This window comes from Ambystoma mexicanum, chromosome 12 (genome assembly GCF_040938575.1).
Source record: "Ambystoma mexicanum isolate Mex_15411 chromosome 12, UKY_AmexF1_1, whole genome shotgun sequence".
NCBI classification, from domain to species: Eukaryota; Metazoa; Chordata; class Amphibia; order Caudata; family Ambystomatidae; genus Ambystoma; species Ambystoma mexicanum.
In genome coordinates this window covers 1,246,834,491-1,246,853,490 of record NC_090936.1, presented here as the reverse complement: position 1 = coordinate 1,246,853,490, position 19,000 = coordinate 1,246,834,491, and positions in this window count along the sequence as shown.

Sequence of the window (19,000 nt, the reverse complement as noted above, 5' to 3'; positions counted from 1 at the left end):
GCTATTTTCATGATTCTGTCTAGATGTGCCGCAATGCTAATCTTCATGATTCTGTCTAGATGTGATGCAATGCTAATCTTCACAATGCTGTCTAGATGTGACACAATGCTAATCTTCACAATGCTGTCTAGATGTGACGCAATGCTAATCTTCACGATTCTGTCTAGATGTGATGCAATGCTATTTTCATGATTCTGTCTAGATGTGACGCAATGCTAATCTTCATGATTCTGTCTAGATGTGATGAAATGCTATTTTCATGATTCTGTCTAGATGTGACACAATGCTAATCTTCATGATTCTGTCTAGATGTGATGCAATGCTATTTTCATGATTCTGTCTACATGTGACGCAATGCTAATCTTCCTGATTCTGTCTAGATGTGACACAATGCTAATCTTCATGATTCTGTCTAGATGTGATGCAATGCTAATCATCACAATGCTGTCTAGATGTGACACAATGCTAATCTTCATGATTCTGTCTAGATGTGACACAATGCTAATCTTCATGTTTCTGTCTAGATGTGACACAATGCTAATCTTCATGATTCTGTCTAGATGTGATGCAAAGCTATTTTCAGGATTCTGTCTAGATGTGACACAGGCTAATCCTCATGATTCTGTCTAGATGTGATGCAATGCTGATCTTCACAATTCTGTCTAGATGTGATGCAATGCTAATCTTCACAATGCTGTCTAGATGTGAGACAATGCTATCTTCATGATTATGTCTAGATGTGATGCAATGCTATTTTCATGATTCTGTCTAGATGTGACACAGGCTAAACCTCATGATTCTGTCTTGATGTGATGCAATGCTGATCTTCACAATTCTGTCTAGATGTGATGCAATGCTAATCTTCACAATGCTGTCTAGATGTGAGACAATGCTAATCTTCATGATTCTGTCTAGATGTGATGCAATGCTAATCTTCATGATTCTGTCTAGATGTGATGCAAAGCTATTTTCATGATTCTGTCTAGATGTGACACAGGCTAATCCTCATGATTCTGTCTAGATGTGATGCAATGCTAATCTTCATGAATCTGTCTAGATGTGATGCAATGCTATTTTCATGATTCTGTCTAGATGTGATGCAATGCTAATCTTCATGATTCTGTCTAGATGTGACACAATGCTAATCTTCATGATTCTGTCTAGATGTGATGCGATTCTAATCTTCATGATTCTGTCTAGATGTGACGCAATGCTAATCTTCATGATTCTGTCTAGATGTGATGCAATGCTATTTTCATGATTCTGTCTAGATATGATGCAATGCTAATCTTCATGAATCTGTCTAGATGTGATGCAATGCTATTTTCATGATTCTGTCTAGATGTGACGCAATGCTAATCTTCATGATTCTGTCTAGATGTGACACAATGCAAATCTTCATGATTCTGTCTAGATGTGACACAATGCAAATCTTCATGATTCTGTCTAGATGTGATGCAATGCTATTTTCATGATTCTGTCTAGATGTGACGCAATGCTAATCTTCATGATTCTGTCTAGATGTGATGCAATACTAATCTTCATGATTCTGTCTAGATGTGATGCAATGATAATCTTCCCAATTCTGTCTAGATGTGACGCAATTGTAATCTTCACAATTTTGTCTAGATGTGATGCAATACTTATCTTCATGATTCTGTCTAGATGTGACGCAATGCTATTTTCATGATTCTGTCTAGATGTGATGCAATGCTAATCTTCACGATTCTGTCTCGATGTGACGCAGTGCTATCTTCACAATTCTGTTTAGATGTGACGCAATGATAATCTTCACAATTCTGTCTAGATGTGATGCAATGCTAATCTTCACAATGCTGTCTAGATGTGACGCAATGCTAATCTTCATGATTCTGTCTAGATGTGACACAATGCTAATCTTCATGCTTATGTCTAGATGTGACACAATGCTAATCTTCATGATTCTGTCTAGATGTGATGCAATGCCATTTTCATGATTCTGTCTAGATGTGACGCAATGCTAATCTTCACAATGCTGTCTAGATGTGATGCAATGCTAATCTTCACAATGCTGTCTACATGTGATGCAAGCTAATCTTCACAATGCTGTCTAGATGTGATGCAATGCTAATCTTCACAATGCTGTGTAGATGTGACACAATCTAATCTTCACAATGCTGCCTAGAGGTTATGCAATGCTAATCTTCACAATGCTGTCTAGATGTGACGCAATGCTATCTTCATGATTCTGTCTAGATGTGATGCAATGCTAATCTTCATGATTCTGTCTAGATGTGATGCAATGCTAATCTTCACAATTCTGTCTAGATGTGATGAAATGCTAATCTTCATGATTCTGTCTAGATGTGACGCAATGCTAATCTTCACAATGCTGTCTAGATGTGACACAATGCTAATCGTCACAATGCTGTCTAGATGTGACACAATCTAATCTTCACAATGCTGTCTAGATGTGATGCAATGAAAATCTTCACAATGCTGTCTAGATGTGACTCAATGCTATCTTCATGATTCTGTCTAGATGTGACGCAATGCTAATCTTCACAATTCTGTCTAGCTGTGATGCAATGCAAATCTTCACAATTCTGTCTAGATGTGACACAATGCTAATCTTCATGATTCTGTCTAGATGTGGTGCAATGCTCTTTTCATGATTCTGTCTAGATGTGACGCAATGCTAATCTTCATGATTCTGTCTAGATGTGATGCAGTGCTAATCTTCATAATGCTGTCTAGTTGTGACGCAATGCTAATCTTCATGATTCTGTGTAGATGTGACACAATGCTAATCTTCATGATTCTGTCTAGATGTGATGCAATGCTATTTTCATGATTCTGTCTAGATGTGATGCAATGCTAATCTTCATGATTCTGTCTAGATGTGATGCAATGCTATTTTCATGATTCTGTGTAGATGTGACGCAATGCTAATCTTAATGATTCTGTCTAGATGTGACACAATGCTAATCTTCATGTTTCTGTCTAGATGTCATGCAATGCTAATCTTCACAATGCTGTCTAGATGTGACGCAATGCTAATCTTCATGATTCTGTCTAGATGTGACACAATGCTAATCTTCATGCTTCTGTCTAGATGTGACACAATGCTAATCTTCATGATTCTGTCTAGATGTGATGCAATGCCATTTTCATGATTCTGTCTAGATGTGACGCAATGCTAATCTTCACAATGCTGTCTAGATGTGATGCAATGCTAATCTTCACAATGCTGTCTAGATGTGAGACAATGCCATCTTCATGATTCTGTCTAGATGTGATGCAATGCTATTTTCATGATTCTGTCTAGATGTGACACAATGCTAATCTTCATGATTCTGTCTAGATGTGACACAATGCTAATCCTCATGATTCTGTCTATGTTTGATGCAATGCTAATCTTCACAATGATGTCTACATGTGACGCAATGCTAATCTTCATGATTCTGTATAGATGTGACACAATGCTAATCTTCATGATTCTGTCTAGATGTGATGCAATGCTAATCTTCATGATTCTGTCTAGATGTGACACAATGCTAATCTTCACAATGCTGTCTAGATGTGACACAATGCTAATCTTCACAATGCTGTCTAGATGTGACACAATCTAATCTTCACAATCTGTCTAGATGTGACACAATGCTAATCTTCATGTTTCTGTCTAGATGTGACGCAATGCTAATCTTCACAATGCTATCCAGAGGTGATGCAATGCTTATCTTCACGATTCTGTCTAGATGTGACGCAATGCTAATCTTCACAATGCTGTCTAGATGTGACACAATGCTAATCTACACAATGCTGTCTAGATGGGACGCAATCTAATCTTCACAATGCTAATCTTCACAATTCTGTCTACATGTGACACAATGCGAATCTTCACGATTCTGTCTAGATGTGATGCAATGCTATTTTCATGATTCTGTCTAGATGTGACGCAATGCTAATCTTCATGATTCTGTCTAGATGTGACGCACTGCTATTTTCATGATTCTGTCTAGATGTGACGCAATGCTAATCTTCATGATTCTGTCTAAATGTGATGCAATGCTATTTTCATGATTCTGTCTAGATGGGACGCAATGCTAATCTTCGTGATTCTGTCTAGATGTGACGCAATGCTAATCTTCATGATTCTGTCTAGATGTGATGCAATGCTATTTTCATGATTCTGTCTAGATGTGACGCAATGCTAATCTTCATGATTCTGTCCAGATGTGATGCAATGCTATTTTTTTGATTCTGTCTAAATGTGACGCAATGCTAATCTTCATGTTTCTGTCTAGATGTGATGCAATGCTAATCTTCACGATTCTGTCTCAATGTGACGCAGTGCTATCTTCACAATTCTGTCTAGATGTGACGCAATCCTATTTTCATGATTCTGTCTAGATGTGATGCAATGCTAATCTTCCCAATTTTGTCTAGATGTGACGCAATGCTAATCTTCATGATTCTGTCTAGATGTGACGCACTGCTATTTTCCTCAATCTGTCTAGATGTGATGCAATGCTAATCTTCATGATTCTGTCTAAATGTGATGCAATGCTATTTTCATGATTCTGTCTAGATGTGACGCAATGCTAATCTTCATGATTCTGTCTAGATGTGACGCAATGCTAATCTTCGTGATTCTGTCTAGATGTGACGCAATGCTAATCTTCATGATTCTGTCTAGATGTGATGCAATGCTATTTTCATGATTCTGTCTAGATGTGACGCAATGCTAATCTTCATGATTCTGTCTAGATGTGACACAATGCTAATCTTCATGATTCTGTCTAGATGTGATGCAATGCTATTTTCATGATTCTGTCTAGATGTGACGCAATGCTAATCTTCATGTTCTGTCTAGATGTGACACAATGCTAATCTTCATGGTTCTGTCTAAATGTGATGCAATGCTATTTTCATGATTCTGTCTAGATGTGACGCAATGCTAATCTTCATGATTCTGTCTAGATGTGACACAATGCTAATCTTCATGATTCTGTCTAGATGTGATGCGATGCTAATCTTCATGATTCTGTCTAGATGTGACGCAATGCTAATCTTCATGATTCTGTCTAGATGTGACACAATGCTATTTTCATGATTCTGTCTAGATATGACGCAATGCTAATCTTCATGAATCTGTCTAGATGTGATGCAATGCTATTTTCATGATTCTGTCTAGATGTGATGCAATGCTAATCTTCATGATTCTGTCTAGATGTGACACAATGCTAATCTTCATGATTCTGTCTAGATGTGATGCAATTCTAATCTTCATGATTCTGTCTAGATGTGACGCAATGCTAATCTTCATGATTCTGTCTAGATGTGATGCAATGCTATTTTCATGATTCTGTCTAGATATGATGCAATGCTAATCTTCATGAATCTGTCTAGATGTGATGCAATGCTATTTTCATGATTCTGTCTAGATGTGACGCAATGCTAATCTTCATGATTCTGTCTAGAATTGACACAATGCAAATCTTCATGATTCTGTCTAGATGTGACACAATGCAAATCTTCATGATTCTGTCTAGATGTGATGCAATGCTATTTTCATGATTCTGTCTAGATGTGACGCAATGCTAATCTTCATGATTCTGTCTAGATGTGATGCAATACTAATCTTCATGATTCTGTCTAGATGTGATGCAATGATAATCTTCCCAATTCTGTCTAGATGTGACGCAATTGTAATCTTCACAATTTTGTCTAGATGTGATGCAATACTTATCTTCATGATTCTGTCTAGATGTGACGCAATGCTATTTTCATGATTCTGTCTAGATGTGATGCAATGCTAATCTTCACGATTCTGTCTCGATGTGACGCAGTGCTATCTTCACAATTCTGTTTAGATGTGACGCAATGATAATCTTCACAATTCTGTCTAGATGTGATGCAATGCTAATCTTCACAATGCTGTCTAGATGTGACGCAATGCTAATCTTCATGATTCTGTCTAGATGTGACACAATGCTAATCTTCATGCTTATGTCTAGATGTGACACAATGCTAATCTTCATGATTCTGTCTAGATGTGATGCAATGCCATTTTCATGATTCTGTCTAGATGTGACGCAATGCTAATCTTCACAATGCTGTCTAGATGTGATGCAATGCTAATCTTCACAATGCTGTCTACATGTGATGCAAGCTAATCTTCACAATGCTGTCTAGATGTGATGCAATGCTAATCTTCACAATGCTGTGTAGATGTGACACAATCTAATCTTCACAATGCTGCCTAGAGGTTATGCAATGCTAATCTTCACAATGCTGTCTAGATGTGACGCAATGCTATCTTCATGATTCTGTCTAGATGTGATGCAATGCTAATCTTCATGATTCTGTCTAGATGTGATGCAATGCTAATCTTCACAATTCTGTCTAGATGTGATGAAATGCTAATCTTCATGATTCTGTCTAGATGTGACGCAATGCTAATCTTCACAATGCTGTCTAGATGTGACACAATGCTAATCGTCACAATGCTGTCTAGATGTGACACAATCTAATCTTCACAATGCTGTCTAGATGTGATGCAATGAAAATCTTCACAATGCTGTCTAGATGTGACGCAATGCTATCTTCATGATTCTGTCTAGATGTGACGCAATGCTAATCTTCACAATTCTGTCTATATGTGATGCAATGCTAATCTTCACGATTCTGTCTAGATGTGACGCAATGCTAATCTTCACAATGCTGTCTAGATGTGACACAATGCTAATCTTCTCAATGCTGTCTAGATGTGATGGAATGCTAATCTTCACAATGCTGTCTAGATGTGACTCAATGCTATCTTCATGATTCTGTCTAGATGTGACGCAATGCTAATCTTCACAATTCTGTCTAGCTGTGATGCAATGCAAATCTTCACAATTCTGTCTAGATGTGACACAATGCTAATCTTCATGATTCTGTCTAGATGTGGTGCAATGCTCTTTTCATGATTCTGTCTAGATGTGACGCAATGCTAATCTTCATGATTCTGTCTAGATGTGATGCAGTGCTAATCTTCATAATGCTGTCTAGTTGTGACGCAATGCTAATCTTCATGATTCTGTGTAGATGTGACACAATGCTAATCTTCATGATTCTGTCTAGATGTGATGCAATGCTATTTTCATGATTCTGTCTAGATGTGACGCAATGCTAATCTTCATGATTCTGTCTAGATGTGATGCAATGCTATTTTCATGATTCTGTGTAGATGTGACGCAATGCTAATCTTAATGATTCTGTCTAGATGTGACACAATGCTAATCTTCATGTTTCTGTCTAGATGTCATGCAATGCTAATCTTCACAATGCTGTCTAGATGTGACGCAATGCTAATCTTCATGATTCTGTCTAGATGTGACACAATGCTAATCTTCATGCTTCTGTCTAGATGTGACACAATGCTAATCTTCATGATTCTGTCTAGATGTGATGCAATGCCATTTTCATGATTCTGTCTAGATGTGACGCAATGCTAATCTTCACAATGCTGTCTAGATGTGATGCAATGCTAATCTTCACAATGCTGTCTAGATGTGAGACAATGCCATCTTCATGATTCTGTCTAGATGTGATGCAATGCTATTTTCATGATTCTGTCTAGCTGTGATGCAATGCAAATCTTCACAATTCTGTCTAGATGTGACACAATGCTAATCTTCATGATTCTGTCTAGATGTGGTGCAATGCTCTTTTCATGATTCTGTCTAGATGTGACGCAATGCTAATCTTCATGATTCTGTCTAGATGTGATGCAGTGCTAATCTTCATAATGCTGTCTAGTTGTGACGCAATGCTAATCTTCATGATTCTGTGTAGATGTGACACAATGCTAATCTTCATGATTCTGTCTAGATGTGATGCAATGCTATTTTCATGATTCTGTCTAGATGTGACGCAATGCTAATCTTCATGATTCTGTCTAGATGTGATGCAATGCTATTTTCATGATTCTGTGTAGATGTGACGCAATGCTAATCTTAATGATTCTGTCTAGATGTGACACAATGCTAATCTTCATGTTTCTGTCTAGATGTCATGCAATGCTAATCTTCACAATGCTGTCTAGATGTGACGCAATGCTAATCTTCATGATTCTGTCTAGATGTGACACAATGCTAATCTTCATGCTTCTGTCTAGATGTGACACAATGCTAATCTTCATGATTCTGTCTAGATGTGATGCAATGCCATTTTCATGATTCTGTCTAGATGTGACGCAATGCTAATCTTCACAATGCTGTCTAGATGTGATGCAATGCTAATCTTCACAATGCTGTCTAGATGTGAGACAATGCCATCTTCATGATTCTGTCTAGATGTGATGCAATGCTATTTTCATGATTCTGTCTAGATGTGACACAATGCTAATCTTCATGATTCTGTCTAGATGTGACACAATGCTAATCCTCATGATTCTGTCTATGTTTGATGCAATGCTAATCTTCACAATGATGTCTACATGTGACGCAATGCTAATCTTCATGATTCTGTATAGATGTGACACAATGCTAATCTTCATGATTCTGTCTAGATGTGATGCAATGCTAATCTTCATGATTCTGTCTAGATGTGACACAATGCTAATCTTCACAATGCTGTCTAGATGTGACACAATGCTAATCTTCACAATGCTGTCTAGATGTGACACAATCTAATCTTCACAATCTGTCTAGATGTGACACAATGCTAATCTTCATGTTTCTGTCTAGATGTGACGCAATGCTAATCTTCACAATGCTATCCAGAGGTGATGCAATGCTTATCTTCACGATTCTGTCTAGATGTGACGCAATGCTAATCTTCACAATGCTGTCTAGATGTGACACAATGCTAATCTACACAATGCTGTCTAGATGGGACGCAATCTAATCTTCACAATGCTAATCTTCACAATTCTGTCTACATGTGACACAATGCGAATCTTCACGATTCTGTCTAGATGTGATGCAATGCTATTTTCATGATTCTGTCTAGATGTGACGCAATGCTAATCTTCATGATTCTGTCTAGATGTGACGCACTGCTATTTTCATGATTCTGTCTAGATGTGACGCAATGCTAATCTTCATGATTCTGTCTAAATGTGATGCAATGCTATTTTCATGATTCTGTCTAGATGGGACGCAATGCTAATCTTCGTGATTCTGTCTAGATGTGACGCAATGATAATCTTCATGATTCTGTCTAGATGTGATGCAATGCTATTTTCATGATTCTGTCTAGATGTGACGCAATGCTAATCTTCATGATTCTGTCCAGATGTGATGCAATGCTATTTTTTTGATTCTGTCTAAATGTGACGCAATGCTAATCTTCATGTTTCTGTCTAGATGTGATGCAATGCTAATCTTCACGATTCTGTCTCAATGTGACGCAGTGCTATCTTCACAATTCTGTCTAGATGTGACGCAATCCTATTTTCATGATTCTGTCTAGATGTGATGCAATGCTAATCTTCCCAATTTTGTCTAGATGTGACGCAATGCTAATCTTCATGATTCTGTCTAGATGTGACGCACTGCTATTTTCCTCAATCTGTCTAGATGTGACGCAATGCTAATCTTCATGATTCTGTCTAAATGTGATGCAATGCTATTTTCATGATTCTGTCTAGATGTGACGCAATGCTAATCTTCATGATTCTGTCTAGATGTGACGCAATGCTAATCTTCGTGATTCTGTCTAGATGTGACGCAATGCTAATCTTCATGATTCTGTCTAGATGTGATGCAATGCTATTTTCATGATTCTGTCTAGATGTGACGCAATGCTAATCTTCATGATTCTGTCTAGATGTGACACAATGCTAATCTTCATGATTCTGTCTAGATGTGATGCAATGCTATTTTCATGATTCTGTCTAGATGTGACGCAATGCTAATCTTCATGTTCTGTCTAGATGTGACACAATGCTAATCTTCATGGTTCTGTCTAAATGTGATGCAATGCTATTTTCATGATTCTGTCTAGATGTGACGCAATGCTAATCTTCATGATTCTGTCTAGATGTGACACAATGCTAATCTTCATGATTCTGTCTAGATGTGATGCGATGCTAATCTTCATGATTCTGTCTAGATGTGACGCAATGCTAATCTTCATGATTCTGTCTAGATGTGACACAATGCTATTTTCATGATTCTGTCTAGATATGACGCAATGCTAATCTTCATGAATCTGTCTAGATGTGATGCAATGCTATTTTCATGATTCTGTCTAGATGTGATGCAATGCTAATCTTCATGATTCTGTCTAGATGTGACACAATGCTAATCTTCATGATTCTGTCTAGATGTGATGCAATTCTAATCTTCATGATTCTGTCTAGATGTGACGCAATGCTAATCTTCATGATTCTGTCTAGATGTGATGCAATGCTATTTTCATGATTCTGTCTAGATATGATGCAATGCTAATCTTCATGAATCTGTCTAGATGTGATGCAATGCTATTTTCATGATTCTGTCTAGATGTGACGCAATGCTAATCTTCATGATTCTGTCTAGAATTGACACAATGCAAATCTTCATGATTCTGTCTAGATGTGACACAATGCAAATCTTCATGATTCTGTCTAGATGTGATGCAATGCTATTTTCATGATTCTGTCTAGATGTGACGCAATGCTAATCTTCATGATTCTGTCTAGATGTGATGCAATACTAATCTTCATGATTCTGTCTAGATGTGATGCAATGATAATCTTCCCAATTCTGTCTAGATGTGACGCAATTGTAATCTTCACAATTTTGTCTAGATGTGATGCAATACTTATCTTCATGATTCTGTCTAGATGTGACGCAATGCTATTTTCATGATTCTGTCTAGATGTGATGCAATGCTAATCTTCACGATTCTGTCTCGATGTGACGCAGTGCTATCTTCACAATTCTGTTTAGATGTGACGCAATGATAATCTTCACAATTCTGTCTAGATGTGATGCAATGCTAATCTTCACAATGCTGTCTAGATGTGACGCAATGCTAATCTTCATGATTCTGTCTAGATGTGACACAATGCTAATCTTCATGCTTATGTCTAGATGTGACACAATGCTAATCTTCATGATTCTGTCTAGATGTGATGCAATGCCATTTTCATGATTCTGTCTAGATGTGACGCAATGCTAATCTTCACAATGCTGTCTAGATGTGATGCAATGCTAATCTTCACAATGCTGTCTACATGTGATGCAAGCTAATCTTCACAATGCTGTCTAGATGTGATGCAATGCTAATCTTCACAATGCTGTGTAGATGTGACACAATCTAATCTTCACAATGCTGCCTAGAGGTTATGCAATGCTAATCTTCACAATGCTGTCTAGATGTGACGCAATGCTATCTTCATGATTCTGTCTAGATGTGATGCAATGCTAATCTTCATGATTCTGTCTAGATGTGATGCAATGCTAATCTTCACAATTCTGTCTAGATGTGATGAAATGCTAATCTTCATGATTCTGTCTAGATGTGACGCAATGCTAATCTTCACAATGCTGTCTAGATGTGACACAATGCTAATCGTCACAATGCTGTCTAGATGTGACACAATCTAATCTTCACAATGCTGTCTAGATGTGATGCAATGAAAATCTTCACAATGCTGTCTAGATGTGACGCAATGCTATCTTCATGATTATGTCTAGATGTGACGCAATGCTAATCTTCACAATTCTGTCTATATGTGATGCAATGCTAATCTTCACGATTCTGTCTAGATGTGACGCAATGCTAATCTTCACAATGCTGTCTAGATGTGACACAATGCTAATCTTCTCAATGCTGTCTAGATGTGATGGAATGCTAATCTTCACAATGCTGTCTAGATGTGACTCAATGCTATCTTCATGATTCTGTCTAGATGTGACGCAATGCTAATCTTCACAATTCTGTCTAGCTTATGATGCAATGCAAATCTTCACAATTCTGTCTAGATGTGACACAATGCTAATCTTCATGATTCTGTCTAGATGTGGTGCAATGCTCTTTTCATGATTCTGTCTAGATGTGATGCAGTGCTAATCTTCATAATGCTGTCTAGTTGTGACGCAATGCTAATCTTCATGATTCTGTGTAGATGTGACACAATGCTAATCTTCATGATTCTGTCTAGATGTGATGCAATGCTATTTTCATGATTCTGTCTAGATGTGACGCAATGCTAATCTTCATGATTCTGTCTAGATGTGATGCAATGCTATTTTCATGATTCTGTGTAGATGTGACGCAATGCTAATCTTAATGATTCTGTCTAGATGTGACACAATGCTAATCTTCATGTTTCTGTCTAGATGTGATGCAATGCTAATCTTCACAATGCTGTCTAGATGTGACGCAATGCTAATCTTCATGATTCTGTCTAGATGTGACACAATGCTAATCTTCATGCTTATGTCTAGATGTGACACAATGCTAATCTTCATGATTCTGTCTAGATGTGATGCAATGCCATTTTCATGATTCTGTCTAGATGTGACGCAATGCTAATCTTCACAATGCTGTCTAGATGTGATGCAATGCTAATCTTCACAATGCTGTCTACATGTGATGCAAGCTAATCTTCACAATGCTGTCTAGATGTGATGCAATGCTAATCTTCACAATGCTGTGTAGATGTGACACAATCTAATCTTCACAATGCTGCCTAGAGGTTATGCAATGCTAATCTTCACAATGCTGTCTAGATGTGACGCAATGCTATCTTCATGATTCTGTCTAGATGTGATGCAATGCTAATCTTCATGATTCTGTCTAGATGTGATGCAATGCTAATCTTCACAATTCTGTCTAGATGTGATGAAATGCTAATCTTCATGATTCTGTCTAGATGTGACGCAATGCTAATCTTCACAATGCTGTCTAGATGTGACACAATGCTAATCGTCACAATGCTGTCTAGATGTGACACAATCTAATCTTCACAATGCTGTCTAGATGTGATGCAATGAAAATCTTCACAATGCTGTCTAGATGTGACGCAATGCTATCTTCATGATTATGTCTAGATGTGACGCAATGCTAATCTTCACAATTCTGTCTATATGTGATGCAATGCTAATCTTCACGATTCTGTCTAGATGTGACGCAATGCTAATCTTCACAATGCTGTCTAGATGTGACACAATGCTAATCTTCTCAATGCTGTCTAGATGTGATGGAATGCTAATCTTCACAATGCTGTCTAGATGTGACTCAATGCTATCTTCATGATTCTGTCTAGATGTGACGCAATGCTAATCTTCACAATTCTGTCTAGCTTATGATGCAATGCAAATCTTCACAATTCTGTCTAGATGTGACACAATGCTAATCTTCATGATTCTGTCTAGATGTGGTGCAATGCTCTTTTCATGATTCTGTCTAGATGTGATGCAGTGCTAATCTTCATAATGCTGTCTAGTTGTGACACAATGCTAATCTTCATGATTCTGTCTAGATGTGATGCAATGCTATTTTCATGATTCTGTCTAGATGTGACGCAATGCTAATCTTCATGATTCTGTCTAGATGTGATGCAATGCTATTTTCATGATTCTGTGTAGATGTGACGCAATGCTAATCTTAATGATTCTGTCTAGATGTGACACAATGCTAATCTTCATGTTTCTGTCTAGATGTGATGCAATGCTAATCTTCACAATGCTGTCTAGATGTGACGCAATGCTAATCTTCATGATTCTGTCTAGATGTGACACAATGCTAATCTTCATGCTTCTGTCTAGATGTGACACAATGCTAATCTTCATGATTCTGTCTAGATGTGATGCAATGCCATTTTCATGATTCTGTCTAGATGTGACGCAATGCTAATCTTCACAATGCTGTCTAGATGTGATGCAATGCTAATCTTCACAATGCTGTCTAGATGTGAGACAATGCTATCTTCATGATTCTGTCTAGATGTGATGCAATGCTAATCTTCACAATTCTGTCTAGATATGATGCAATGCTAATCTTCACGATTCTGTCTAGATGTGACACAATGCGAATATTCACGATTCTGTCTAGATGTGATGCAATGCTATTTTCATGATTCTGTCTAGATGTGATGCAATGCTAATCTTCATGATTCTGTCTAGATGTGACACAATGCTAATCTTCATGATTCTGTCTAGGTGTGACGCAATGCTAATCTTCATGATTCTGTCTAGATGTGACACAATGCTAATCTTCATGATTCTGTCTAGATGTGATGCAATGCTATTTTCATGATTCTGTCTAGATGTGACGCAATGCTAATCTTCATGATTCTGTCTAGATGTGACACAATGCTGATCTTCACAATTCTGTCTAGATGTGATGCAATGCTAATCTTCACTATGCTGTCTAGATGTGAGACAATGTTATCTTCATGATTCTGTCTAGATGTGATGCAATGCTAATCTTCACAATTCTGTCTAGATATGATGCAATGCTAATCTTCACGATTCTGTCTAGATGTGACACAATGCGAATCTTCACGATTCTGTCTAGATGTGATGCAATGCTAATCTTCATGATTCTGTCTAGATGTGACACAATGCTAATCTTCATGATTCTGTCTAGGTGTGACGCAATGCTAATCTTCATGATTCTGTCTAGATGTGACACAATGCTAATCTTCACAATGCTGTCTACATGTATCGCAATGCTAATCTTCATGCTTCTGTATAGATGTGACACAATGCTAACCTTCACGATTCTGTCTAGATGTGATGCAATGCTATTTTCATGATTCTGTCTAGATGTGACGCAATGCAAATCTTTATGATTCTGTCTAGATGTGATGAAATGCTATTTTCATGATTCTGTCTAGATGTGACACAATGCTAATCTTCATGATTCTGTCTAGATGTGATGCAATGCTAATCTTCACAATGCTGTCTACATGTGTCGCAATGCTAATCTTCATGCTTCTGTATAGATGTGACACAATGCTAACCTTCACGATTCTGTCTAGATGTGATGCAATGCTATTTTCATGATTCTGTCTAGATGTGCCGCAATGCTAATCTTCATGATTCTGTCTAGATGTGATGAAATGCTATTTTCATGATTCTGTCTAGATGTGACACAATGCTAATCTTCATGATTCTGTCTAGATGTGATGCAATGCTAATCTTCACAATGCTGTCTAGATGTGACGCAATGCTAATCTTCACAATGCTGTCTAGATGTGACGCAATGCTAATCTTCACGATTCTGTCTAGATGTGATGCAATGCTATTTTCATGATTCTGTCTAGATGTGACGCAATGCTAATCTTCATGATTCTGTCTAGATGTGATGAAATGCTATTTTCATGATTCTGTCTAGATGTGACACAATGCTAATCTTCATGTTTCTGTCTAGATGTGACACAATGCTAATCTTCATGATTCTGTCTAGATGTGATGCAAAGCTATTTTCAGGATTCTGTCTAGATGTGACACAGGCTAATCCTCATGATTCTGTCTAGATGTGATGCAATGCTGATCTTCACAATTCTGTCTAGATGTGATGCAATGCTAATCTTCACAATGCTGTCTAGATGTGAGACAATGCTATCTTCATGATTATGTCTAGATGTGATGCAATGCTATTTTCATGATTCTGTCTAGATGTGACACAATGCTAATCTTCATGATTCTGTCTAGATGTGATGCAATGCTAATCTTCACAATGCTGTCTAGATGTGACGCAATGCTAATCTTCACAATGCTGTCTAGATGTGACGCAATGCTAATCTTCACGATTCTGTCTAGATGTGATGCAATGCTATTTTCATGATTCTGTCTAGATGTGACGCAATGCTAATCTTCATGATTCTGTCTAGATGTGATGAAATGCTATTTTCATGATTCTGTCCAGATGTGACACAATGCTAATCTTCATGATTCTGTCTAGATGTGATGCAATGCTATTTTCATGATTCTGTCTACATGTGACACAGGCTAATCCTCATGATTCTGTCTAGATGTGACACAATGCTAATCTTCATGTTTCTGTCTAGATGTGACACAATGCTAATATTCATGATTCTGTCTAGATGTGATGCAAAGCTATTTTCAGGATTCTGTCTAGATGTGACACAGGCTAATCCTCATGATTCTGTCTAGATGTGATGCAATGCTAATCTTCACAATGCTGTCTAGATGTGATGCAATGCTAATCTTCACAATGCTGTCTAGATGTGAGACAATGCTATCTTCATGATTCTGTCTAGATGTGATGCAATGCTAATCTTCACAATTCTGTCTAGATATGATGCAATGCTAATCTTCACGATTCTGTCTAGATGTGACACAATGCGAATATTCACGATTCTGTCTAGATGTGATGCAATGCTATTTTCATGATTCTGTCTAGATGTGATGCAATGCTAATCTTCATGATTCTGTCTAGATGTGACACAATGCTAATCTTCATGATTCTGTCTAGGTGTGACGCAATGCTAATCTTCATGATTCTGTCTAGATGTGACACAATGCTAATCTTCATGATTCTGTCTAGATGTGATGCAATGCTATTTTCATGATTCTGTCTAGATGTGACGCAATGCTAATCTTCATGATTCTGTCTAGATGTAACACAATGCTGATCTTCACAATTCTGTCTAGATGTGATGCAATGCTAATCTTCACTATGCTGTCTAGATGTGAGACAATGTTATCTTCATGATTCTGTCTAGATGTGATGCAATGCTAATCTTCACAATTCTGTCTAGATATGATGCAATGCTAATCTTCACGATTCTGTCTAGATGTGACACAATGCGAATTTTCACGATTCTGTCTAGATGTGATGCAATGCTAATCTTCATGATTCTGTCTAGATGTGACACAATGCTAATCTTCATGATTCTGTCTAGGTGTGACGCAATGCTAATCTTCATGATTCTGTCTAGATGTGACACAATGCTAATCTTCACAATGCTGTCTACATGTATCGCAATGCTAATCTTCATGCTTCTGTATAGATGTGACACAATGCTAACCTTCACGATTCTGTCTAGATGTGATGCAATGCTATTTTCATGATTCTGTCTAGATGTGACGCAATGCAAATCTTTATGATTCTGTCTAGATGTGATGAAATGCTATTTTCATGATTCTGTCTAGATGTGACACAATGCTAATCTTCATGATTCTGTCTAGATGTGATGCAATGCTAATCTTCACAATGCTGTCTACATGTGTCGCAATGCTAATCTTCATGCTTCTGTATAGATGTGACACAATGCTAACCTTCACGATTCTGTCTAGATGTGATGCAATGCTATTTTCATGATTCTGTCTAGATGTGCCGCAATGCTAATCTTCATGATTCTGTCTAGATGTGATGAAATGCTATTTTCATGATTCTGTCTAGATGTGACACAATGCTAATCTTCATGATTCTGTCTAGATGTGATGCAATGCTAATCTTCACAATGCTGTCTAGATGTGACGCAATGCTAATCTTCACAATGCTGTCTAGATGTGACGCAATGCTAATCTTCACGATTCTGTCTAGATGTGATGCAATGCTATTTTCATGATTCTGTCTAGATGTGACGCAATGCTAATCTTCATGATTCTGTCTAGATGTGATGAAATGCTATTTTCATGATTCTGTCTAGATGTGACACAATGCTAATCTTCATGATTCTGTCTAGATGTGATGCAATGCTATTTTCATGATTCTGTCTACATGTGACGCAATGCTAATCTTCCTGATTCTGTCTAGATGTGACACAATGCTAATCTTCATGATTCTGTCTAGATGTGATGCAATGCTAATCATCACAATGCTGTCTAGATGTGACACAATGCTAATCTTCATGATTCTGTCTAGATGTGACACAATGCTAATCTTCATGTTTCTGTCTAGATGTGACACAATGCTAATCTTCATGATTCTGTCTAGATGTGATGCAAAGCTATTTTCAGGATTCTGTCTAGATGTGACACAGGCTAATCCTCATGATTCTGTCTAGATGTGACACAATGCTAATCTTCATGTTTCTGTCTAGATGTGACACAATGCTAACCTTCACGATTCTGTCTAGATGTGATGCAATGCTATTTTCATGATTCTGTCTAGATGTGACGCAATGCAAATCTTTATGATTCTGTCTAGATGTGATGAAATGCTATTTTCATGATTCTGTCTAGATGTGACACAATGCTAATCTTCATGATTCTGTCTAGATGTGATGCAATGCTAATCTTCACAATGCTGTCTACATGTGTCGCAATGCTAATCTTCATGCTTCTGTATAGATGTGACACAATGCTAACCTTCACGATTCTGTATAGATGTGATGCAATGCTATTTTCATGATTCTGTCTAGATGTGCCGCAATGCTAATCTTCATGATTCTGTCTAGATGTGATGAAATGCTATTTTCATGATTCTGTCTAGATGTGACACAATGCTAATCTTCATGATTCTGTCTAGATGTGATGCAATGCTAATCTTCACAATGCTGTCTAGATGTGACGCAATGCTAATCTTCACAATGCTGTCTAGATGTGACGCAATGCTAATCTTCACGATTCTGTCTAGATGTGATGCAATGCTATTTTCATGATTCTGTCTAGATGTGACGCAATGCTAATCTTCATGATTCTGTCTAGATGTGATGAAATGCTATTTTCATGATTCTGTCTAGATGTGACACAATGCTAATCTTCATGATTCTGTCTAGATGTGATGCAATGCTATTTTCATGATTCTGTCTACATGTGACGCAATGCTAATCTTCCTGATTCTGTCTAGATGTGACACAATGCTAATCTTCATGATTCTGTCTAGATGTGATGCAATGCTAATCATCACAATGCTGTCTAGATGTGACACAATGCTAATCTTCATGATTCTGTCTAGATGTGACACAATGCTAATCTTCATGTTTCTGTCTAGATGTGACACAATGCTAATCTTCATGATTCTGTCTAGATGTGATGCAAAGCTATTTTCATGATTCTGTCTAGATGTGACACAGGCTAAACCTCATGATTCTGTCTAGATGTGATGCAATGCTGATCTT